Source organism: Diadema antillarum, unplaced genomic scaffold (genome assembly GCF_040938485.1).
Source record: "Diadema antillarum isolate AM-2024a unplaced genomic scaffold, OU_Dant_1.0 scf00000049, whole genome shotgun sequence".
NCBI lineage: Eukaryota > Metazoa > Echinodermata > Echinoidea > Diadematoida > Diadematidae > Diadema > Diadema antillarum.
The window spans coordinates 334,256-359,881 of NW_027270938.1; the positions used below are offsets into that span (position 1 = coordinate 334,256).

The 25,626-nt window shown below is 39.3% G+C and overlaps 1 pseudogene; it reads left to right on the forward strand.

Moving 5' to 3' along the window:
- LOC139715430 (uncharacterized) overlaps nucleotides 1–25,626 on the forward strand; it is a 104,323-nt pseudogene that overhangs the window by 27,687 nt on the left and 51,010 nt on the right.

Consider the following 25,626-nt stretch of genomic DNA (forward strand, 5'->3'; position numbering starts at 1 on the left):
TGAGAGAGGAGTTTGATCCACAAGATTTTGCAATGGACCGACTGACCGACTGGCCACCCAACCTCAGAGTGATTCCTATATACCCCCCCCCCCCCTCATCAATACACACTATGTGTGGGTGGGGGTACAAAAACTCGAGTATCTTCTTCCATGGAATTTTTTTATTTTGATTGGCTGTTGGGTATAGTTGTCATGCTAGTTACCAAGTTACCATAATTGTAACTTTTATGCAACAGGCCCCTGAACATTCCTAGTGTAATGTAAATGAAATACATAGAAACAAGCCAAGGACGACGCGGTTGCTGTGAGGATGTCACCAACTGTACAGACAGTACAGTTTTCAACTTTGACCGTAAACTCGGTGGAGTCCAGTGGGGATTCTTCATCCGTCAATATCGAGACAGGATCTACCGTGTTGTCATCCTTTAAGTAAAAGAGACAATGATGAAGCCAATTTAGTATCCAGTTTTATTATCATTATTATTATTTTACAAATAAAGCACTTTATAATTAGTAAATTACGAAATTATTTCATTTACAACAGACAATGATATTCTAAATATCATTTTATCTTTGGGGTATATCCCCCCATATTGTAGAATTTCAGGCATTTCATGAGTATGCAGATTATAGAGCTCAGATGACCACGCTCACCGAGTCATGTAACAGTATAAGCCTGCATTCATATGCATTTAAATGAAGCCAATTTCATGGCTCAGTGAATGCATGAACCAAAAACTGTGGCTTCATGGTTCCCACTGCAATGATTTTCAAGATGACCTATAGTTTCCAGAAATAAGTGAAGGTAGTATAGTAGCAAAACTACTTAGCCAAAATCAACAATCATGGTATCAATCTACTCATCATTAGTAAAAAACCAATTAAATGAATACGTACATAAAAACAAAGGTTTTCTGACATACAAACTTAGCATAAATTGACCATCCCTATTTTTATGGGGGCCATCAGATCATGCAGCTGTCTGGTGTTTGCAAGACATAAGTTAGTTTATTGTGCCTTCTTGGACATGAATAATAGTGGCAAGTTTCAGATCACAGTACACAATTCACAGACTCATATATCTTACTTACTTGAATGTTACATAGAATAGGACTGAACCATTGCATGTATTGAGCAGAGTCATTTATAAATATCAAGAGAACCTCAAAAATATGTTCAGTTCTTTTTCATAAGATGGCAGGAAATTTTCCACCCTGCCCACAAATTAACTTGTGTAATAATAGAAAGTCTACTATTAATTGAAGAATCCTTTTCTTTTACCTTTTGTCTGACGAAGTTGCCACTCTCCTTCAGCAACAGCGGAATGACAGTAATAGCAGCCTTTGACTCTGCATCTATTATAATCAAGGGGGAAAAGAAGAAAATAGGACTACACTTGATAAGTGAATTGACTGTGATCAATTTCAGACACTTGTCTGACCATTGCAAACACAAATCAATATCATTAGTGATCAAAGCAATATAATAAATGAGGGTTATAAGAACTGAAGGAGAACACCATTCCAAAAAATCTTTTAAAAAAATCAGAAAATTATCTTTGGGCATTAAGAAATTATTGGGAACATCAGTTGGGGGCTGGATCCCCTCCCACACCTCTGTCTTACAAAGGTTAAAGGTTGCATTGCTAGAGACATGTGCAGCCTAGGAATTGAGATTTTATGGGTTACATCAGGAAACTGAAATCATAAATTTAGAAAAATAAATAAAATGTATACTGCCTATGCCTGTGAATATATACTGCATTCTATGAAAAAAAAAACTTATTATAAATTCTAAAGAATAAATAAAGAAATAAAAAAAAATCACCCGAGAACTTGCCTTTCCTTCAATCTCCATCATCCAGTTTGATGATATCTTCAATGACTTCATCAGTCCAATTTGCTAGCGAAGTAGGTTTACCCCTCCGACTGTTGTAGCAATGCAGCTTTGCAGGATTGCTGCGGCTTGCGTCTTAAGTCCTGCATCTAACAGACTGATGATATCCTCCTCTCTACCATGTATCGGACGAAATTCAGCAAGGAGCAAAAAGATAAATCAAAATACATTCATTAGGATATAAATCTTATGATTTTTAACATTTTTCACATGGAATGTAGCTTTGCCATTGAAAAGTATTTATTTCTCTCTCTCTCTCTCTCTCTCTCTCTCTTTTTCTCTGGTCTCTCAACTCAGCTGCACAAATTAATACAACCCCATAGTAACAGGGAATGCTGCACAGTAATAGGGCCCAATTTCGCACACACATTAAAAAGAAAATAATTATTAGGGCCTATTTAGGGAAGGACTAACCCCGGAGCCCTCCCAAGACAGTGGGAGGGCCCTGAAGCATTTGCATTGTATGTTAAGTAGCAGTATGGTAAGGGTACCACCTATCGGCAGGGTACCTTGACATCGGCACCCTGCGTATCATGGCTGTTTGCGTATAAAGGTACGTCGGGGAATAAGTGCCATAAGCTATGAAAACAATAAAAAACGAAGAAATGAAAATCTAACTCACAAACAAACTACTCTAGTAACAAATCCGTTTCAATATTAGACATCCGCTCAGTAATGACGCATTGCTGTTAAATTCATGTGTATTAGTATTACCTATGGAGGGAGGGGGTGCCGATCATTAGGTCCCCTTTTGAGCTGCGCGAAGAAAATGGAATGCATGCACTAAAATTGTGTTATTTTAAAACGGAGATTCAGAATCAACGAAACGGTCACGACATTCAAAACTGCAGGGGAGATGGCATGTTTGAGGTAAGAATTAGGTGAATTTGTTTTATACTTTTGGAATAAACAGGATACAAATCCTTACGGTGACGATCGGATAGGTGGTACCTTCAATCATACACCTTCCTACCAATACTAGTCCACTACTATGATAAGTACGGTACAGGCGCCGATATTAAAAGTGCCCAATTTAAAAAAAAAAAGCTGAAAATTGTGACCCAAATAGAAAACATCAATAACATTGCGAAGCCCGTCACGTTTATTCAGTAATTGAAGCTACTTTAGTCAGAGACTCCAACTCTCCCGTTTTCGACGGGAGATCTCCCGCCGAAAACCCATTTTTGCAAAATCTCCCGTTCTCCCGCTTGAGATTTAATTTCTCCCGCCCTGGCTCTGTGTCTCCCGTTGGAAAGGATTTTTTTTTACTTATTGCTATTGTACGTTGAAAAAATAAGCCTAAGATGGCACCAGAGAGCATCTAGAACCCTAGGAACTTCGTGCTTCGCACACATCAACTTGGAGTCTCCCGTTTGCTAGGGGTTTGTTTCAGGCGGGAGAATCTCCACAGATCAGAAGGTGCTTTGGGTTGGAGTCTCTGTTTAGTACATATTCAAATTAACATTTTCAAAACCTCAAAGAATACAGACTGTGACATTGTCTTAATATCCACAGCCCTCGCACTACGTGCGAGGGCTGTCGCAGTTTAGGGAAGGACTAGGCCTAGATCTAGTCCGACCAGACGCTGTTAAAGGTGTTACAACTACGCTGTGCGAATCTACGTACACAGTACATGTACACAACCTATGCTGTACGTTTGCTCCGTAGCAGCAACTGGGCTGTGTATAGAGTTAGGGAAGGACTTGACTAGATTACTGACACCGCGATTTCAAGTTAACATGTTTACTTTTGAAAAAAAAAATTGCTTGAATTTTATAGAGAAAATATTTTGTCAATTTGGAACATTCAACTATCGAATTAGATAACTGATGTGCGTGAAAAAAAAATGCACGGTAACATTAATACTAACCTAATAGCCCCCACCATTGTTAGCATGCGTGATTCTGCGCTTGTTACTTGCAAGCGACACTACTGTTAGACTCTACAGACTGTACAGTAACTACAGCGATCATAATGACATTAAGTAACAGTACATCAAGCTACAAAGTAACACTAAATTCATTCAATTATCAAAAACACCAAATAGATCTCGTCTACTTACAAGTCACTAATATTTGGAGGTCCTCATCTGGACGTCAGACGTTTAGAAAAGCGATCTAAGTTAGATATCGAAGACGAAGCTGAAGCGAATTGGCGAATGATCGACGAATCAGCAGTACTCGAATGCGTCGGCCGGCGCGCGTCGTAGCTAAAGCTGTTATACATAGCAGTACGTATGTGTGTACGTGTGAGCTAGCTGCATGCATGCATGCAGCACGCACGTACGTGCACAAAATCCATTCTAGCAGCTGCGCGCACTCGATCGGTACCATGGCTATGTTATGATTTTACACAGGTTTATGTAATTTTGGCGCGTATGATGCATGACAAATCATTTTAAGATTTAGAAACCCGTTTGATTTTAATTCGTCATGAAACTGGGCGATCAGTGTTACCTGATTCGTAATGTATGACCTGAAGTTCGTAGTGTTTAAGAAGATTTGTACAGTACCACTTCGGGTGACAATGCGAATTTGTACTGAATCATTGTTAAACAAATGTAAGATTCGTCATGACATTGTCGTTTGTCACTCGGGAATTTTCATTCGTCATTACATGATATTAATTCGTAATTACATTTCAAAGAATCGTACTGCGAGTAAAAACATTTGTAGTGAGTGATGAAAAGTTGTCATACCACTCATGACAAATTACTTGACAAACTTTTGAGGATGACCTACGAATTAATTCTTTCAGTGTACTGACAGACTCCATCTGCCTCCATTGTGATAGGACTCCCATTTTCAACTTACCCAGCACTTTAACCCATCTTGATATTGAGTTTTCATTTTCCTTTTTTTCAGTGACTGTACTGTGATCCAATATCACAACAGACCACATAGAGCTTCATTCCATTCTGGAAGTGTGCTTTTTATCTTTACTGTATTGAAGGAAAAGTCACTTATACGGTGAAATAATCCAAGGTAAGTGAAAATGGCAACATTTAGGACTTGATTCTGATATTCAAATCATCCTGAATGAGCTTCAAATGGATTATCCCCATCGAGCTACCCTCATCTAGCACACAGCATTTATCATTCTCCAGTGGGGCGTGTAACCCATACAAGTTTGAAGAAAGGCTTTTTAAACTTTTTTTTTTTTTGGGGGGGGGTTGTGGGTTAGAAAGGCTGTTTTCACTAAGTTTTGTTACCTCTTCTTCAATATATGCACCTAGTCTTCCTCTGTTAGTGTTCTTGGTTAGTATAGCAGGGCTTTCGTCTGGAAATGGAGTACAGCTAACAATTTGCTGGTCCTGTTGATCACTGGTTCATACATTGAAATAGAATGGTTTAGAGTTATCCTTTGTCTGGCTAAAAAAAAAGAAGAAAACATTCCTTTTGTAAAACTCATTTTGAAGCAGGGGATCTGGAGGGCTATTAGATGTATTTCTCACATGACTTGACAAGCTACGTGCCTTTTCCCATTGGAGATATGTGCACCCACAATGCTTACAGAATACTGGAGCCCTGATTCACTAAACATTGGAACTATTTTGAGCCAAACAATGAACCTAAAGTAGAGACAGATTCAGATCGGATCTGTCTAGGAAGGATTCATAGACACTCAAGATGTATTGTGGGAGGTTGTAAGGTGGGCGCAAGATATTGTTTCCAAATGGCTTAGTGAAAAATTTCCTAACTTCTAAGGACTGATTGATCCCAAAATGGTCCCTAAGATCAGTTAAATGCGAACTTAAGTTTAGAGCTTAGTAAAACAGCCCCCTGATATTATAGTACCATTGTATCTATTACTGTGATATTTTGCCAATGCGAACCATCGTTTATTCCAATGTGAATGCACAGTCTTATAAACATTTTGTGCTTCCTGCTTGTGTTGGATCCTTTCCAGTGTCCCTGCATGGTGCCAATATTTCTGTAGTAGCCAAGTCCTAGTGATGGCTTTGATTTAATCGATCATGGAGAGTGACGTGATTCTAGCTTACTGGGACCCCCCACTGGCCCTTACGGCACAGAGGACACACTTTGTAGGACAGATAACTGGCGTAACTTCACCCCCATCCCTTTAGTCCCTGTTCTCTGGCATTTGGCTATTCTATTTCCTGATCACTTTACCTCATCTAGGCTTTTTTAAACGGAGCAGTTCTGACCTAACAACCTACATACCTGAGGCATTGATGGCAGTGACTTTGTGTGTCAGAAAGATCCTCTTGATGAGGTAAAAAACAAACAAACTCTGAATTAGAATTTGTAGTGTGTGTGTGTGTGGGGGGGGGGGGTCTAGAAATTGCTGTATGAAATGATTATAAGCAAGTTGACCATGTCTCCACATTTAATCAATTTTTAAAGAGTGACCATAGTGTAAGATGTGTAGACCTGTGTGTTGGGAGAGGTCTAATTGAAGATGTTTTGAAATTTACCCTCCTGCCTACATGTATGTTCTATGTGTCGTTGGAAGGTTTGCATGGTGAAGTAAATGAGGGAGAAAGATTTGCGGTGACACCATGTGCATGTAGTCCTTAACCGGATCGTTGTTTGGCAGAAGAGCCTAGAAAGAGGAGAATTGAAGAGGGAAGCGACGTATGGGGGTTGTAAGGAGGGCAAAAAGTGAAGGATGGGGGACAGTAATGGGCTAGAAGTTGAAGTTGCACTAGTGGAGATGGTAGAGAAAGGAACAGAGAGAGTGGTAAGGAAGAATAGAGTGAGAATCAAGTAAGATGTTCGGACATCGTTAGGAGGAGAAAGATGAAATAGAAGGGAAGAGGAAGAGGGAGGAGTTGAATGTTGGAGAATCATGGAGATAGGAGAGAGAAGTGAAGATTCATGAAACCAAGAGAAGAACAAAGTCGGCGAACAGTGTTTAGTATGGAATGCGGAATCAATGGAGAAAGGACGAATAATCCCGTGAAGGAAGGTGAGTAGAGGAGAGATGAGACTATGTTGAGAGAAGGGATAGAAAGAGAGAGAGAGAGAGAGAGAGAAAGGGGAGGGGGAGAAAACAAAGAAAAGAAGAAGAAAAAGAACAAACTGAAATTCAAGAAGTAAAGGAGAGGGAGCTTGAGTGGATCCTAGAAATAAATGCTGCAGAGGAGAGAGGAAAATTGATGACAGTTAAATCCTGAAAAGGTTCCTGTGGGAGAAATGCAAAAATGAGATATTAAAATAAGGTTAAAGTGTAGACCTGAGGGGAGAAGGCAGGAGAAATAACCTGTGAAGAAAGCTGCAAATTAATTGTATTAATTTACAGTCTTCTTGTCTTTGTATCAATTCGCGAAAAGCACCTGACTCTCGAAATTCGTGAAAATAAACACCTTGCAAAATACACAGTACCAGTGTTGCAGTGATTTTGGGGCTTTTATTAAAAGAGCAGACTCTGACCTAAGTATTTTGTCCATAGTATTTTCATTTCACCCCATAGCATTGTAGTCAGAAACGTATGTAGAAAAATTATTTGCAGATTTCAAGTGGAATTCTCCTTGATGAATGGTTGGAAATTGTGTAGAGGTTAGTCATTGAGGAATGTCTGTCTGAAAGGGGGCATTGATTCTGACAATTAGAACCTGTTTCTCTTGGTTTGTGTTTATAATATGAATCCTCCCTATAGCATATAACTGTAAAAACTCAAATGGCAGCGGTGCTATTTAATTTCTGTAACAGAGAGTCGACAACGCTGTGCCGTTGCACTGCACGAGCTGTATTCGATCGTACACGAAAAACTTGGAGCACTATCTCTATCTCCAAGTTACCATAGTTTTGTTAACAACTGTTTAGAAACTAAACAGTTGTTACATGTTGGGAAAAGAGATATCACGTTAGAAGATCTTAAAAATGCATTTCTATTATGAAGTGGCAATTTTTCAGTCAAGATAAAAGGCGAAAAATTATATGCGATTTACCATCGCATATATACGCTCTGCCCATACCCGCTGCACAGTAACTCCACATATTACTGGAAGTGTGCGAGTGAACCACCAAAAGTGTGACCCACTTAACCTCTGCTGGTTGCGCGCAGGTGTGTAAGATTCCCTTATTCATTTGAATGTAGCATACGGCCAGCGTACAGACCTGACTGCTAGCTACGAAATGTTTTATGTGTATGCCAGTAGGTAGAATTGACCACTCTGTTCTCCATTAGATTGCAAAGTTCATGCTGTTAAGACAGCAAGAGAGTGAATCTCCAAGATACAGGTCACGTTTTCCCTGAAGGGTAACCAATGCGTGTGCTATATTTACCAGGTATTTGTTAGGCAACACATGTACAGCAAAACCTCTGACCTACAAACTGGAAGCCGCAGGGAAGAGATGATTTTACATGGACAAAGAATGCACAGTTTGTGTGAATTGCACCAGTCTACTCTATGCATTTTGTTGAAAGAAGAATCTTATGTTATTTGGATGAGAGTCATCCTAAGTGCACCTACAAAGTCACACAACTATCTTGAAAGTTGCTAATTTCATAAGTAGTTTGTTCTGTAAAGCAGTTGAGCCTGTTTTGAAAAGGCTGAGTAGTGTTACAAAAAAGGGGTTTACACAATTGCATTGTAGAAAATGGAGTTCAGTCAGTGTGGTGGTTTGCCCTCTGGATCACAGCACCATAGGATGGGTCTCATAGGCAATATTATGTTCCCTTTGTTGAGGAAATTTCTCGGCAGTTCTTGAAAACTTGAAGGAACTTTTGGAATCTACTTTTTCAAAGTTATGTGGAAGACTGCATCATATAACATACATTAGATTAGATTACAGCTATAGGACAAATATTCCAAAATCAAGCAATAACTTTTCAATCCCACTTGTTAACGTTTAAATTGTTGTTTCTCAGTCTATAGGACTGCTATTAACAAGGAAGGTAATTTACCAGAATTTGGAGAATCCATTTTGTCATTTGTGAAGGCAACTACTTTGAAAACCGTAGGTTCTTTCAAAACGTAATAGTGCTCCAAAATTATACCTTGAATTGATTGACTCATGTAAAACATGATATATATCATTAAACTGATTAAAATGTAAAGTGTAATGTATATGAAATTATATGGTGAGTGTTCTTTTCACATATGATATGAATACTAGAACTCAGATGTGAAAAGCACACTTATATAAAATTAAAGGTAATGCCGTTTTTTTTTTTTGCCCCTAAAGGTAAAGGATAAAGCCTAATGACCCACAGTTTAATCTTTACTGAGATAGTGTCATGTCCCATCTGCATTGGACAATATGTAGAAATGGCCTACAACTCCCTCAGTAACATTGTCTAATGTTCAAGGCTTGGATTATTGAAAAAGGCCAACAATAATACCCTCTCCAGCAATGAAATGTTCCTGTCCTACCAGATCACTACGCTCCAGCTGACTCTGATTATGGCTTTGATGAGGGACTGGTTCATTGATGATCTCTGCATTCCACCCCACAGATGAGAGCTGTAGCTTCAAATTAGTTTCGTCTGGCTGCGAGATGAGACGGGCTCGAGCTTGGGATTACTGTGGAGACCGTTGAACTGCACTGTCACCTTCTCACTGGGTCAGAGCAAGATCAATCTGAGGGAAATCTGAATTGATTGTAGTTTAGCCTCTCAAGTTTATCTAAGACTAAGAGAAGTGAGCATCATGTACTCTATAGTCTAGTATTGAAGAGAACTTGGAATAGCTGGATAAAAGGGAAGCTGTATATTTGCTTCATTAGATATTTTTAAAGCTTCTCAAACATCGCTTTTCATTGAGAGCAATACAGAGAATGTGTCAGTAGCAAGCAAAGTTTTAGTACCAAAGTAGCAACAAAAACTGGCAAAAGATACTAATTGCAGTAGTAGAAACCTCTCAGTTTGCAATATGTGTGATGTTATTGAATTTTTCAAGCTGTATGCCTTCATTGAAAAAAAACCCTAGCTTTAAATTATTCATGAGACTGGGTGAAAGAAGTGATTTTAACACCTTTCAAACAGCCCGTTGTATTGATTGCATGCAAGCTGACACCCCGTAATTGCAAAATTGATTCATAACATTGATCCCGCACTAATGTGCTGGATTGAACCGTTCTTTGTGCAGTAGATACGATATCAGTCTGGTGACGTGAAGGTATGAGGTGACTCGCCGGCACAGAGTCGCTGCTGGTGATTTGCCCACATACACGCTCTGCAATTATTTGCCACCTTTCACTCCCATCTCATTTTGATTGATGCGCTTTCCCCCTCTGCAGTCAAAAGTGATAGATGGGTGGGATCAGGGATGGTGTGAAGTAGACTTTTGGTGTAAGGAAATAGTCTTTTCTAGCGGAAGAGATGTATTGATGCAATCGGGTTGTGGAGCATGACTGCCCTCCCTGATGAATTCTTAAAAGTTGGCTCTGCTCACTACCCCATCAGTGGGTAAGAGTGGTATACACTGCATTCTGCTATGTCTCTTGAATATAAATGTTTTCTGTCAGTGGTCTGCTTTGAAGAGCTAGACAAATCTTCAGTGCAAAGTACTTTGCCCTGAAAGTACCCTGACAGAATGGGGCCACCTGTATACCCAGTTGAATGGTAAAAAAATATCCTTGATGAAAACCGGCCCAAACACTAGATTCCATGCAGTAATCATTATGACAGAAGATGTACAATCAGGTCAATATCAGCACTCAAAGAATGTGGAGATGATTGTGAGAAACCTTTCATTTTGGATTGCAGTAACAGGAGGCCAGATGACCCTTGTTCAGATGCCTATGTGGTCATTTATAAGCTTTTGATGAATACATCATGAAAAATTGTTGTAAGCTACAAATTTTCCCCACAAAAAAAAAAACAAAACTAAAAACAGTTGTAACACTTATTTCCATTGTATCAGGAAATCAGGATTGAATACACATAGAACACGGTAAACAGGCACTTGAATGAGCTAGACCTGTCCATTCATTTATAAACAGCTGGGAGTTAGAACACAGAAGTAAGCAGGTTAACCTGTTGAGGACGAGTCCCAAGTATACTCTGGCATTTATCTATGGGAAATGCGTGTTGTAGCAAAATTAAATTGTCCTTAACAGGTGAAGGATTGTCTGATTTACTTCAAACTCTCTTTGAGTGTATCACTTATCTTTACATTTGTTGTATCCAAATATATGTTCATGTTAACATTTGCCGGTTCTGTTTCAAACAACTTTTACCATGAATAGAGTTCCTTTTATGCCGTAGCAGACGCCACCAAGAAAATTGACTCAGAGCCTGACTTTAATTTTCTAATGAATCATTTCAGTATCAAAGCCATTTTCTTTCTGCCACCCAATCTGATGTTTTTGTTTTCTTTCCAACCCTCTTGAACGGCATAGAACCGTTATATTCACACATTCTTTTGACTATGTGTGAGAACTTCATGGTACATTTTTGCAATCACTTCTCACTTGAGCAGAGTTCAACTTTTCGTCTCCACACTGTAAACATGCAATTTTCATGGTGGCAAATTTTGTGAATTTCACTCTTTTCCAAGCAAGTGTAAAAATGACACACAATATTTGAAGATATCAGAATATATGTACAGAAATATTTGCCACAATGTTAGAAACAAGTGAAGTCCACTGAAATCGGCCAATTGAGAAATATTGACAAGCAAAATTGACAGGAGAAAGTAGTGGATATATCAGGGGCGGATCCAGGAATTCCGTAAAAGTAAAATATTTCTGTGCTACTTCTTGGTTTCACCTCATTCTTTTTCTTTTTATTTCTTTTGTTTAAAAAAAAATAATAAAGAGGGGGTGCATGCCCGGTGCGCCCCCCTCTGGATCCGCCACTGTATATAAGGTAGTATGGGTATTCATCTTATACTCTGATATCTTGCAGGAGAGGGAAGAGCGCTGCAACCAATGGCTGAAAGAAGCAAAGGGCTTAGCAGGAGACACAAGTATCAGATGACCTCAGCTGTTGAGTGCTGCTAATCCAAGGACTTCAAAGACTCCTCAGCTCATGGCTAGGGCACACACGAGGGAGCCCTGCTAGAAGAAATTTGTACACATGTGGGCAGAGACATCAAGAATGTTGCTCCTACTCTGGGTGGTGATGGGGATGGAGATGGGCGGGGCAAGATCTGTCTCCGTCACCGTGGGAACCTACAACCTCTGGAACGTGATGTTCAACTGGGATGTGAGGAAGCACCACATTGCTGAAATGGTAAAGTATTAAGATCATCATGCAAATAGATATTGGAATATGGTATGTAATTAGGTGATCTATTATAGCTCACAGACCACCTATTGTTTTTGTACGAGTGCTTTTTCTCTTTCTATACAAATCTTGTCTTTTGGTGATCTCAAAAAGTTTAAGCTCGTAGCTCTTGAAACTTTTGCCACACAAGTCTTGTGATACAAGGATGGTGTAATATTTTCCTATAACTTCATTGTTTTAAATAATTTCATTTTTTGAAATGACATTATTGTCTCTATCTCAATTTCTACAAGTCATTTTGCAATGAAACTCAGATACATATTTCATCTAAGGATCTATGTTAGCAATAGAAAACATCATAGATGCTTGTAGGGTTGTGCGTGCATCAAAATGTAAAATGTTCAGTCGAGCTAAAAATAACTTTGCATACATTTCAGACAATTTTGAACAATTTGAAATGTTGCACACATATCATTCGCACGTATTTACACGTCTGTATGGGAAAAATACAGATTTAAGCATGGAATAGACTTCGAATTTCATAGGGAATATTTTCACCGAATTTTAAGTCTATCCAACGTGATATGATGTCATACGGATGTCATTATGATGTCATTTTGGAAAAACATTGTCTCAATCTCGATATCCAAACATTGTTTCGCAATGAAACTTTAATAGCAAAAGCATATTTCATGTAATGATCTCTATTTACAATTTATGATAAATTGCCATGATGCACATGTACGTGCATGTAAGCATGCATCAAAATTTCAAAATGCTTTAACTGAGCTAGAAATCAATTTGAATCTGACCAGGTTGAGTATTTTGAAATTTTGTGTGCGTGTCATTTGCATGTATTTCCCAATCTTTACATGGAATCATTTTTTAAATTTCATTGACAATATTTTCACTGAATTTCAGGTCTGTCAAACTTGATATGATGTCTGGAGGACCCGTCAAAGTTAGAATACTGTGTGTGTGTGTCAATGGTGATATACAGTGCAAATGTGCGGAAAAAAACCTTTATATCAAATTACATTTTAGCTCAATATTAGGATGGACAATAACTCCCACATTTTGTCACATGTTCTGAAAGATGATGAGTTGTAGATGTCAGTTAATGGGACTTCAAGGCTGACAAAATGATTTAAAGTTATGAAATTCCTGCATGAAATGAAAAATATGAAATTTCATTATAACATCACCAGATTTCAAATTAATTTGAATTGAATTGAATGGAATTGAAAGGTATTTATTGAATAACATCCCTTGCAGCCCACAGGCTGAATTGCGGACATCTTACAAGGATCAGCATGAACACATTCAAATATATACTTCATTTAAAGATATTAATTATTGCACAATAGAGTTAACCTTTACCATTAACAAAACAAAAAACAAATATTACAATTACAATTATTAATACCTCTGTCCTTATTTTGAGAGTGTGTTACAAATCCCTGACCAACTTGTTCACAGATTTCAGTATGTTGCAGCTTATTTTCTGTGGAATTGATACTGGCAATTTTTCAATTTGATGACGTCATGACACTGAAAAAAAAATTGATTGAAATTACCCTTGTGAAATTTGACCATTTTACATGTTATCTCTATGGCAGTCTACTTTTTTTTTTTTTGCAAAATGCTGATCAGCATTACTTTATTTATTGAGCAGTAGCCCACTTATCTGTCGCTGGATTTCTGCCAGATTTTGATATGTTATAGCCGATGCTTTGGGCTATTGTCTTGTAGCCATGGATTGTTGATAGCACATTGCAATCATTTGTAAAAATGTGGATTAATTTGAAACTTGGCCCTGGATTTACTGAGATTTTGTGCAATACACATTTTGTATTGGTAAAGCCTGTAGCTTTTTGCACACAAGATGTTTGAATCCCTGTTCTCTAAATGAATATCTAAATATTGCACGGCCAATCGCCCCCGATTATGTATGGAACGGATAAATTAGTTTGTCAGTCTTGACAAATTTCTAAGTCTAGTTTTATGTTAAAATGTGTTGATTTCAAATGACAAAGGTCCATTTACTGGCATAGACAATAAAAATGGTTTTGAAATGGTTGAGATATTTTGATACAAAGCAAAACAAAGTGGTCCTAATAAAAAGTGATTCCCACCTTTTATTAGACCACTTTGTTTTACTTTGTATTTGGATATCTCAGCCATTTCCACACCAATTTTCATCAGTTAAACTTTTGATTCCGCTCAGAATATGTATGCTCTTTAATACAAAAGTGGTGTATTTCATGTTTGTGGTTTCTAATCATCTCTCAAAAAGTCAAAACCTGAATACCTGTCCCTTTAAATGGTAAAGGGAAAGGACCTGGCATGGCTCCGGTCTAGCGAGGCATGACACTTCGCTGACAATGACACCACATCCAGAGTGTCACTGAACCCAGGCAGGCCCGTCTCCAGGGAGGTTCCTTCTGCATACACATGCACAGAAACTTCAAGTAACTTGTATGTGTGTGTGGGTGGGTGGGTGGGTGTGGATACAGGGGCAGATCCAGGAATTCCATAAAGGGGGGGGGGGAGGGGCGAGGGTACAAAAAAGATATTTCTGGTGCCACTTCTGGGTTTCTTCGGCTGACACTTTTTCTTTTGTTTTTATCAAGAAATAAGGGGGGCAGTGCCTGGGGGTTGCCCCCCCCCCCCCCTCTCCCATCCACCACTGTGGGTTTGTGAAGAAGGTGTGAAAATGTTCCAGAGATTTTGTCATTTCCATCTTGCTGTCAAGTCTGCTTGTTGCTATGGCTCCTCTAAGTTTGTACAGCTAGCTTCTCTTTGCTGTGTCACTGCTCTGGAATTTCTACACTGAATGAGTCATTCTCATCATTCCTTTCTGATGTCACAAAAATATTAGTACTCATGGATTATAGAACCCCCCCCCCTCCAAAAAAAAAAAAAAAAAAAAAAAATAGACAATCCCCAGGCATTCATCCTTGTTTTTGCCCTTTTGTTTTTTACACATGGAAAACAAATAATGAGAAAAAGAAGGAATCTGTTTCAAAAGTATCATGCAAGGAATACTTATGGATGAAATTTATTACAATGTTTAGAATGGAATTTTTTTGACAGAGTAGATAAAGTTTCTTGCACTTCAATCTGTAATTTTGTTTGATAATGCCGGAGGATTGGACCTAGAATGACAGGAAATGTCAAGGTAGAAGAGAAGGAACAGAGAGACTGTGAGTAGATTTATCAGAGTGGACAGTATCGTGCCAGGCACCTGGAATACATTTTCGGGGATCTGATCTGTTCTATCGGCTGCGCGTGGACTTTGGGATAGCGAGGGGGTGATAGAGGGAGAGGAAATTATAACAGAGCAGTGAATTTTTGCTTCAGGAGGACAGAGGATGTGTGCTATGTACATGGCATCTAGAGAAATATCCCCCATAGATCACAGTCAAGTTCACAACACAAAATCACTCTCACACATACGATATTAACATAATGTGATTGGAAGTAAGGGGATGAATATGAGAGATGGAACAATGTCTGTTGATTAAATTGAATGTGGAATACCGGAGCAGAAAAAAAAAATTAATCGTATCCACCTTTCTTTCTCTTAACCCGTTGAGGACGGTTTGATTTTGACACAACACGCATTTCCCATCGACGCTTGCCTGAGTATACTTGGGACTTGTCCTGAATGGGGTAATATTCTTGATCCATCTGTTTTTTTCCCCGGGGATATATTGAGTGGCAATTTGCTCTGTGTTCTGATGATCACATATCACTGCCGTGCAGTGCCTTGATTAAAGAGCGAAATGAGAAAAATGGAGAGGGGGGGGTATAAATGGATGGAGAAAGAAGTTAAAAAGTTGGAGCAGTGGGAGCAACTTGGAAGTGATGGTGTAGTGGAGGATAAGTTGTAAGACATGCAGACAAAACAGAATTAGATGATGAAGAGAAGGAGGAAGACAGTAACAAAAGGAGAAGAGATCAAGCATTGAGATAACAGAAGAGAGGAGAAAAGAGAGATCAGAGAGATAGACAAACACAGAAAGTGAGTGACTAATTCTGTCCAGAAATGTGATAGAGAGCACGCAAACTGCAGCGCACTCTTGTAGCTGCAGGTCATCCATCCAGCATTGATTTCTCCACGATCTGCATCGAGGAGACGGGAGGAACTGTCTTCAACCCCCGAAATAACTCGCCCCACTCCAGGAGATTAAACCCTAGGGGGACCTCCAAATCTTGTGCATTGTCATGAATATCACATTTCTCTCACCAGGCTATAAAGAGATGAGGGGTGGGGTGGGGGGGGGGGGGGAGGAGAAAGATGGAGAGAGGGAGAAAGAGGAGTGCAGGGGATGGAGGGGGTGGGGACTCTCCTGATATGCCAATGATGTGATTGGTGATAAATGCTAATCAATACCAATCTTTGTTTGCATAGAGGCAGGCATACCTGGGAGAGTCGGGGAGAAGTGGAAAAATTGCTTCTTAACAAACAAAACAATGAAAACTGGTACTGCCTGCCACTGATTGCAGATGACAGGAGGAAAGCTAAGCCTGTTTTCACACGTAGCAAGAGTGCATAATTTTAATCATGATTCTAATAAGGCATCACTAAAATTATGAATCAGATGACATGATGCATTTTCGCTGTGTGTATGCAAACTGGAATCGTGGAGGGTAACTTGAATCGTAATTCCAATTGGAGATGTTTTCCAATAGTGATTTTCCAGAATTACAAAATAAACAGCTGTGTTTACGGATGAGACGATATCGTGTTTTGGGGGCGGAGCCTATGGTGACCTTTCAACCACTACTGCAGAAAACCACGCTCCTCAAATGCTCGTACTGCAGTCAAAGCGCCTGCTACTTACCACTCAAGAGCGATTGATGGGAATTCAGGAAGAAACCACACCTCCTCTCTTGGCTCTGAAATACAAAATCGCAGAATCCACAAAGCCTTCATTGGTCATGTGTATGGATGATGATTCTAATTGTAAGCATAACATTCAGCATTGCAATTATGTTTCTCAGCTTGTGTGAAATGGCCTAAAAGAATCACAAATGATGAAGGTGAAGCAATATACTTTGCAATCAATTGCATTGAAGCATTTGGATTTCAAGCATTAGTTTAGCATTGTAAATCAGGAATACTGATTAAGTTGGAGTTGGAGTGGCCCATGAAAACTCTGATTTCATTGTCGTGGATGTTAGTGATATTCAGGTGGTAGACAAAAGCTCATTTGTATCATATAACTTACTGCACGTGTGACATGCCAGGATCTAAATTTAATTCTCTCATGGTAAGATTTCATTGTGATTGTTTTGTCCATTGTGGATGATAGATAGGCTGTGACACACATTCCATTCCTATGTTCTGAAATGGAAACAAAATTGTTTGTATGTGTGTTTGAGGGCTAGCAACAAAATGAAAAGTGGTTAGCTTAGAAGTATTTCCTTATATCATGTTTAAATATAAAAGTAAGACTGAATGGGAATGTTAGCATGAATTACATTTGGCGTGGCTCTGCAAAATAGGAAAAGGCATTTTGAATTTTCTTTCATACGTTCACAAAAACTTGTTCAGTAATTTTATCGAGTACATTGGCCCTAGAGGGAAACAAATGGCAGTAGCAGATACTTGTAAGGGAGAAAATGAAATGAAAGTTTTGAGGTGAGCAGAAGCAAGTGGACCAAAAGGGGGTTTCCATGGTGATCAGTTTGAAGTGTGTCACTCCAGGAAAGGGTGATATAATTCTACACAGAAATTCCACGAAGGAGAGATTTCGATATTCAAAGTCAAAGGAGCCACAACACACTGGAAATGATAGTGGGAAGGGGAATTCAAGCACTCTCCCCATTGACATTCAGCTGCAGCGTGTGTTCATCCCTTAGGTTTAGCAATCAGGAGAATGGCGGGGGAAAGTCAAGAAGGGGAAGAAATGAGCCAGCTGGAGGTAGGTGCACTTTCCCTGATCAGCTTTTTGAAGACCCAAAGGATGAGGCCTCTATTTTTATATGTTTTCAAGTCTGTTCAAGATTTCACCGTCATACCACAAATTGGCATTTGATGTGATTGTACAGAATATGAGATGGTATATTGCCTTGCTTCTTGTTTATGAGGGGACTCAAAACGTTCCTCAAGTCTGCTCTTAATTTTGGCAGTCACTCTAGTATTAGCACAGGACACAGGAATGCACTCCAGTCGGTTGTTGTCCAGTGAAAATGATATGTAAATTGTAATTTTGACATGCCTTTCCACCTGAACTTTGTAAATTTCTTTTAGATTTTCAGGGATTCTGTACTAATCAAATTCATATACACCCGCATTATACTGGACTGGATTATTAAAGTATGCTCAGACTGAATGTAAACTTTCTATAGTCACATCACAGTTTTGCTTTCTGAATGTAAAATGAAAGCATGTGCGTGTTATGTTTACTGATACACAATTTTAATACCCCTGTGGAAGGTTTGTATTCTGATGAACTGATGCCAGTGTTGTAATTAAATTTGTGGGGTTTTTTTCTACATCTTTGTGGCTTTTAGTTACAATTTGTATTCTCTACTCTTTTTGTTTTTGTTTTTTGCTTTGTTTTGTTTGTCTTTTAAGTTGGCAAAAATATGTTATATATTGAGATCATATTTGTAAAATTGGTTTCTAAAAATGGGTTTAGGGTTGGCCATCCAGGCTCTGAATACTAAAGACCACAAACTGTCCATTCCATACAACAGCTGGTACCCTGAACACCATAGCTTATCGATGAAAAGTGTACATATACTAGCCGTGTACATGGAGTATTTCATAAGGCTTTTACCGGTATTTGTGCAAATTTGGGGAATTAGGTGCCATTGGCGAATTTAAAAACACACAAAAATATTAACTCTCATCCCAACATGAATGTGATGTGCACGCATACATTTCTCTGTTCAGTACTGTATTCTACAATTGCAAATAATTGTCAGGAAGTCCCGCTTTGCGAAAAATATGGCGACAATTGCTCTGGTTTTGTTTTCTGTTAGGGTTAGAGTTAGGGTTGTGGTAGAGTTTTAGGTTTAGTTTGATGTGAGGAGTAGAATTATGGTCACTATATTTGAAAGGCCATTCAAGGGGCGATTTGAAATACGTTTGAGACCACGATCGCCTATCTGTGAGTATAGATAAACGCAGTGCTGTTTTGAAAGCGTTAATTATTATCTCCGAGCTACCAAGGTCAACTTCTAGCTGTTTCCGGTTGCAGAGAAAAGCATGTGCCATTTGTGTTTACTTCCCATCATTTGTGCGTGCATGATGAATGTTTGGTGGTACCATGGGTAGTACGCACTACGCAGTTGACTTCTATTTCCTGAGTCGAACGGTGCAAAGCAGCTGCGAAGAGACAACACTTTAATCATGATTATGATGGTTAGATACACGCAGTACCCGAGAATTGTGTTTCAAACCACGTTTGTAAACAGGGTACTATTCGAAATATATTTTGAAACGGATTTTGAAAAATGATTCTCTCTCAAGTTAGATAAATGCAGCCTAAGTGACGCCTTTAAGCTGCCATATGGATGGGTTGATAGATGAACTCATACCTAAATGGCTAGAGGCCCTGTGCTGAACTCTCGACTCTCATTTTTATAATTTGTCTCACAACATGAACAAAATAGAACCACTACTAAAGCTTTTCGAAAAGATTGCCCAGAAAAATGGGGAACATCAAACTTTTTACAGGGCTGACCTTCCACTAATAGCTTGTCATAACAATTTAGCATAACCTGAAGCAGTGGCATATTGTATGATACAGCTCAATTTACCATGTCCATCAAGCCGTTTAAACAGATGACCTTGCTTCTAATGGGTTGTTCTATTGACAGGTTGACATTTAACCTGAAAAAGCCTCTGAGAGGAGGCAATCTTGTTTGTCCCAAGGAGGGTTTCTCTTCAGGTCCATGCACCCAAATGATTTTCACTCAGTGTCAACAATGACAGTCACATGCAACATTACAAGCAAACTAGGTGTGACACTTACATGCTTCCCTGGACAGGACAACCACCTGTTGAGCAGTGGAGCATAGTCTGCATTCTCAGACCTTCCTCTATTACACCAATAGTCAAAGTTATGTTACAGCATTCTGTTAAATTGAGATAAAGACTGTTTGTGTGTTTTATGTACACTGTATGTGTGTATAAGGGTAAATATTTATTTCGGGAAGCTTGCAAATAGAAACTTCAGCCACATTACAGGACTAAGCCCTATGTTGCTGACATTGGTGTGTGTGTGTGTGGGGGGGGGGGGGGGTTGGTTGGATAGGGGTTACCTTTAAAATAGCAGCCTCATTGCAGCCTGCCAGTAGGCCTTTAACTTAAACCTCATATTATAGGTGTAGAACAACAACAACAAACAAAAACGAAACCAAACCATGAAGTTCTGTCTAGGTAATGATAAATGATTATACTTTTAACTATTTCTATAGATTCCCTGACATCTCGAAGTGACAGTACCACTGGAGCCAAATTGTCATGCAATTTTCCTGTCAAAAGATCCTTTCATGTATGAAGAAGTATAACATAATCTTTCACACAAATGATGGAAAAAAAGAAGGAACTCTTGACAATGATGTCTGTGGCATTGTTCATAGTATTCACTGGCATGGATGATCTTTGGAAGGCCAGGGTATGACATAGAGGACTTCTGCTTTAAAAGAGTCAGATGGCAACCTGACAATGGGCAGTTCATTTCCACCCATACACACATTCTGAAAATTGCCTTATAAGCCTTTTGTTACGTCATCAACTTCCAGCTCTGCAGTGCTTCGCCCGAGCAGGGCATGTGCTTTAGAGCGCATTTGCAAGCCGAGTGCATGTTGCACTACATTGTAAATACCCGAGAGTGAGCTGCATCTCCACTGACGTCACGAGCTTAAACCTGTGTATTATTTGACTTATAAAATGGGTCGAAAACTAACAACATTTTTCATGTACCTTGGTGGGTCAATACCAGTCCGCTACATGTAGCACTCGCTCAAAAGTCAAGATGTCCGAAGATGTTCGTCCCAAACATTTCCGCACGTCGCACTCGGAAATCCCGCACATACAGTCTTGTATACTACAATACGTAGAGTATACGTACGCCACATGTTATGCACAAGAAATGCCGGCTGGCAGCCCGAACTAGAAGTTGTTTACAGGATTGACAGCGCGTATAGTAGCGCGCGACGCACGAAATTGTAACAACTGATTGAGTGCGCACTGCTAGTGTAAACATTGTGACGTCAGTTACGCTTTCTCTGCAATGTCCCATAGGATAACACGCCGAGCATGTTAGTAAGAAAATAATGCACGCACACGTGACTCATTTCAGCACTTCCAATTGGCTACATTCTTGAACCCATTTTATAACACACTCTGTCGCTCAATCATGTTTGCGGTTATGTAAGAAATTAAAAAGCCTGTGCTGTTTATCGGAGTCGAACTCAGTTACCATGGGAACGAAACCAGCCTCAGCAGTATAAACAGACAAGACACCACTTTTTCAAGCCATCTTTCGAACCTCGTGGAGGAGGCTCTGAAACCCGCTAAAGTACTGTAAAACAAGGAATGATTGCGTGCATTTTAATTTTGCGAATTTCTCAAGAGCCGAGATTCGTGAAATTAAAATGCACATGAAAGTTTTTGTCTACACTGTACGCATTGAATGTTAGAGGCAACTCGCGAAAATTTCATACCGCGAAAAAGGCCGACGACTCCAATTTGCGAAAATTTCATACAGTGAAAATATTGTGTTTTACAGTATAACGGGGTGGTAAGAGTCCCTTCCATGATTTCCTACTGCCAATAACAGCAGTGTTGGAAATTCCATGGTCTGTCAACCAGGGGGGTTTCACCTCCCCGGTCAAACACACAACTTATATGCATACTGTGCTACAGGATGTACAGATGTATGGCTGAAGTTAACAGATGGATCAAGGTCAAGCAAAGATACGCCCATCCCTCTATATGATTTAGATGTCAAGCAGTTTAATGTCAAATCCAGATCCAGATTTGAGCAAAAACTTGATTTACTTTGTAAAAACACTTTCTGATCACATGTGGTGAAATGAAACACTTTCTGATCACATGTGGTGAAATGTGATTGGTAGAATTGTGCTTTAGAAAAATTTTGCTTTCAGTTATATCAAATATTACTTGATAATAAGTGATTCAAGGTTACTCGCAGATGTGCAAAATATGAGTTGATTTACAAGAAATTTGTTTCTACATCATGGTTTCTCAATTTCCAATCTGAAAGGACTCATCATCCAATACAGCTATCCTGAAGGTATACACATGCATTTACACCAGTGGTTTGTATCAGGGTGTGGGTGATGGTTTGGGAATTATCAGCGGGAGGTGTTCAGACATGGACCTGCCACACATATCTGTTCAAGGGAGTGGCTGTGTACCTGAGTGCCAGAATTAGAAAGGGCATTGAGCTTTACCATGTGTGGATTAGTTCATCAGACAGAATTAGCCACAGTGCCTCACTTTGATTTTGCCACATTTAACTTCATTAAAGGAGCCACCACATAGTATCACATACAGAATGTTTGTTTCCCCCTGACAACACAGAATATTGTTTAGAGTCTAGATCATTACATAGTAACCAGAGATACCATATATACCGTGTCTTTGGTAAATTTAGATGTGTAAGATAATTTTGTGAGTGATAGTATTCGAAAACTAGAGCAATAAAATGGGAATTATAGATGACAGTGACCCTGCAGGAGCCTTTTGTTTATCTGTATTTACTTTTAAAGTACACATCTTCTGTTGAGAATGATAAGGGCGTTAAGTTGCCACTAAACCCATAGTGTTCAAGACAACTTTAGTGCCCTTCTCATTCTCAACAGACAACATGCTAATGAAATAGCCATAGCAAGGCTATGTTCTTTGTAACAAGATAAATCAAGGAATAATCAAATGATCTTTATGTATTTCCCATTATGTAGTACTGTGAACGTTTATATTCTTGCGTGATTGATTTTTCATGCAGGTTTTTTGCGGGTTCTTGTTTTCGTGCTGAGCAATCATCAACCCATATTCAAAGTGTGCACAGAAAATTGTAAAGATATTTTTGCGAGCTTTAGAATTCGTGCCGGGCAAAAGTAACACAAATTATGTCAAACTTTCCACACTAAAAGTACATGACCTATGCAGTAGATGCTCTAGCTGATAGCAAAACTGGAGTGTGCTACTGGCATCACCCCCTTCCCCACACAACTTTTGCAGAGTGTTGCCCTCTTCAGAGGCTTTTCACATCATTGAAAGCACCAACAACCTTGAGCAAAGCCTACCCAAATTTGATCTTTGACATCTGCAAATGTGCTTTATACTATTCAAAGCTGGAAGAGAGCTTAACCTGTTCCTTCGGGAACCTGGTTACCAGGTTCCCATAGCAATACACTAGCTTGGTTTACCAGGTTTTCAAAATGTATGACAGAGTGTCTGCATTTGTTGCCCAAATTCATATTCATTTGTGCTATGCTGACCAGAAAGATTACTTTGATAGAACAATTAGAGTTTCTTCTATCAATATCTGTTTGTTTTCTGTATCAAAGCTGCATGTATTTTTGTCTAATTTAACTTTTCCATCATAGTAGTGCGCTTTTTTGCTATAAGACTCGTATGAAGACATACAGTATGTAGCCATCAAGGCTGAGCACACTAAATTTTGACTTTCGCTGACTCCATTTAAGTTCCTTTATAGTGTATGACATGAGTTTGCATGCCCATCAGCCCGCGCTCTATTCATATCTTGTGTCCAATCAATATTTTACAGTGTTCGAGGCATGCAGTTGACCATGGAAAGGAGATGTGCTGCTTGACGGCTTTCGCACAGGCAAATTACCAACCTATCTGTTCTTTGTGGACAGGCAAAAAGAATCTCGCTTGGAGGTATTGAAGGTTCTCGAAGACTTGTGGGAGGAACAGGTTAATTGGCATACTAATTCTACTGAATCATTCTGTTAGTCACTTCATCCAATGGCAAAGCGAGATTTGCTCGTTGGCTGTCAGTGTGAAATATTATCTACAGTGAAACTGCTAATAGAAAAGTACTGGGGCTCTTGAGTGCCATCTAGAAGACAAGATAATTTATCGCCTTTTTGACTTCTCAGGTCCGAGAAGGCAAGTAGGCAGGATATGAGATGTCCTCAGCTGACCTCTTTGGGGTCTTAGACGGTGAGCTGATGAAGGCAAGATGTGAGATCTTGTCTTCTCACCTTCTTGGACCCGACAAGGTTGTATGAGCAAGCAAGGAATTATCTCTTCTTCTTAGTGGCACAGTGGCTTCCACAGAAAATAGCTCCTGTGATTTGTTGTGATTTTTGTTTCCAAATGTTGGAAGCAATAATCAATAGGTCAATAGTGTAATACTCCTTTTACACATGAAGACACTTTGGGGGATTACCCAGGAGATTCAATGGAGAATCAAATGTGGAACACCCACAGAAAATTTATTTCAAATTTGATAGCAATTGATCTCTCAGCTGAATTTCTGTCATCCTCTCTTCTGCAGCGGAGTCTGAATATTCAGGCATGTGTGAAGCGGCTCACAAAACATTGTTGGTATGCTGACCATCACTGTTTACTTGGGAGCTTACCTGCTATGCCTTTCACACCACATCATCACTTGGGAATTGTCAGGAACAATCTAGAATTTTAACCAAGGACATTTTGAGGGTAACATTTCTGAAAAGTCACCCAGCATTTAACCCAGGATTTCACCGGCAAGACCTTTCACACTACAGGATTTCCCAAATTCATGCCGGTGCACCCAGGTTAGATTTGCTCAGCAGGAAAGGGGTATTAGATATGACGCTGTAGCATGTGGATTCATGGGTGGCCCAACTCATTCGCTGCCCACTGGGGAACATTGGAAAACCACAAATTACACCGGTCAATGAATTGTGCATCGAAGCGTATACTTGTCACATGACCCACCCTCTGCTTGTCTCTTTTGAAATTCGTACAGCGAGAGTTTGCAAAAGGCTGTGCCACACTTTGTGTACATTTCACACTGGATGAATTGCAGAGTGCAGATTGTATCACACTGTTATTCATCTATTTCCATTAAAAAAATGAAGCTCCATTCTACCAGAGCACAGCATTTCAAATGAAAAAGGAGATCTCCTGTGTGTCTACACACAATGATGCCATTCAGCTGTACTGACTCATAATGAGAAAATGAGGCTGATATTGTGGGAGAATTTGTCTGCCATGCATGGAAACTTCCATGGAGGTTGAGAGAGTGATGGTGTCTATTGGTATTCTCATGGCTCATGCAATTATGAGATTATGTGTTCTATGGGGAGTTCCTTGTGATTGGTTTGTCCCAGCTAGGTTAAATGAAAAAAAAAAAGATTCTCAGTTCATTGATAACTGTTAGCACTTGCAATTGCTTTGTGAAGGATAGATATTGTAATAGAATCAGTGTGTTAATGCCGCCATTGAATTGATAAACTATTTTGTAGTGAAAACACATATGAAGAAAAAAAAAGTTAGGGTCTATTCAAGAGCTTGATAGCACCCAATAATGCTCTGTGCAATGAATGGGACAAAAAACAGGACATAAAACTCTAGAAACC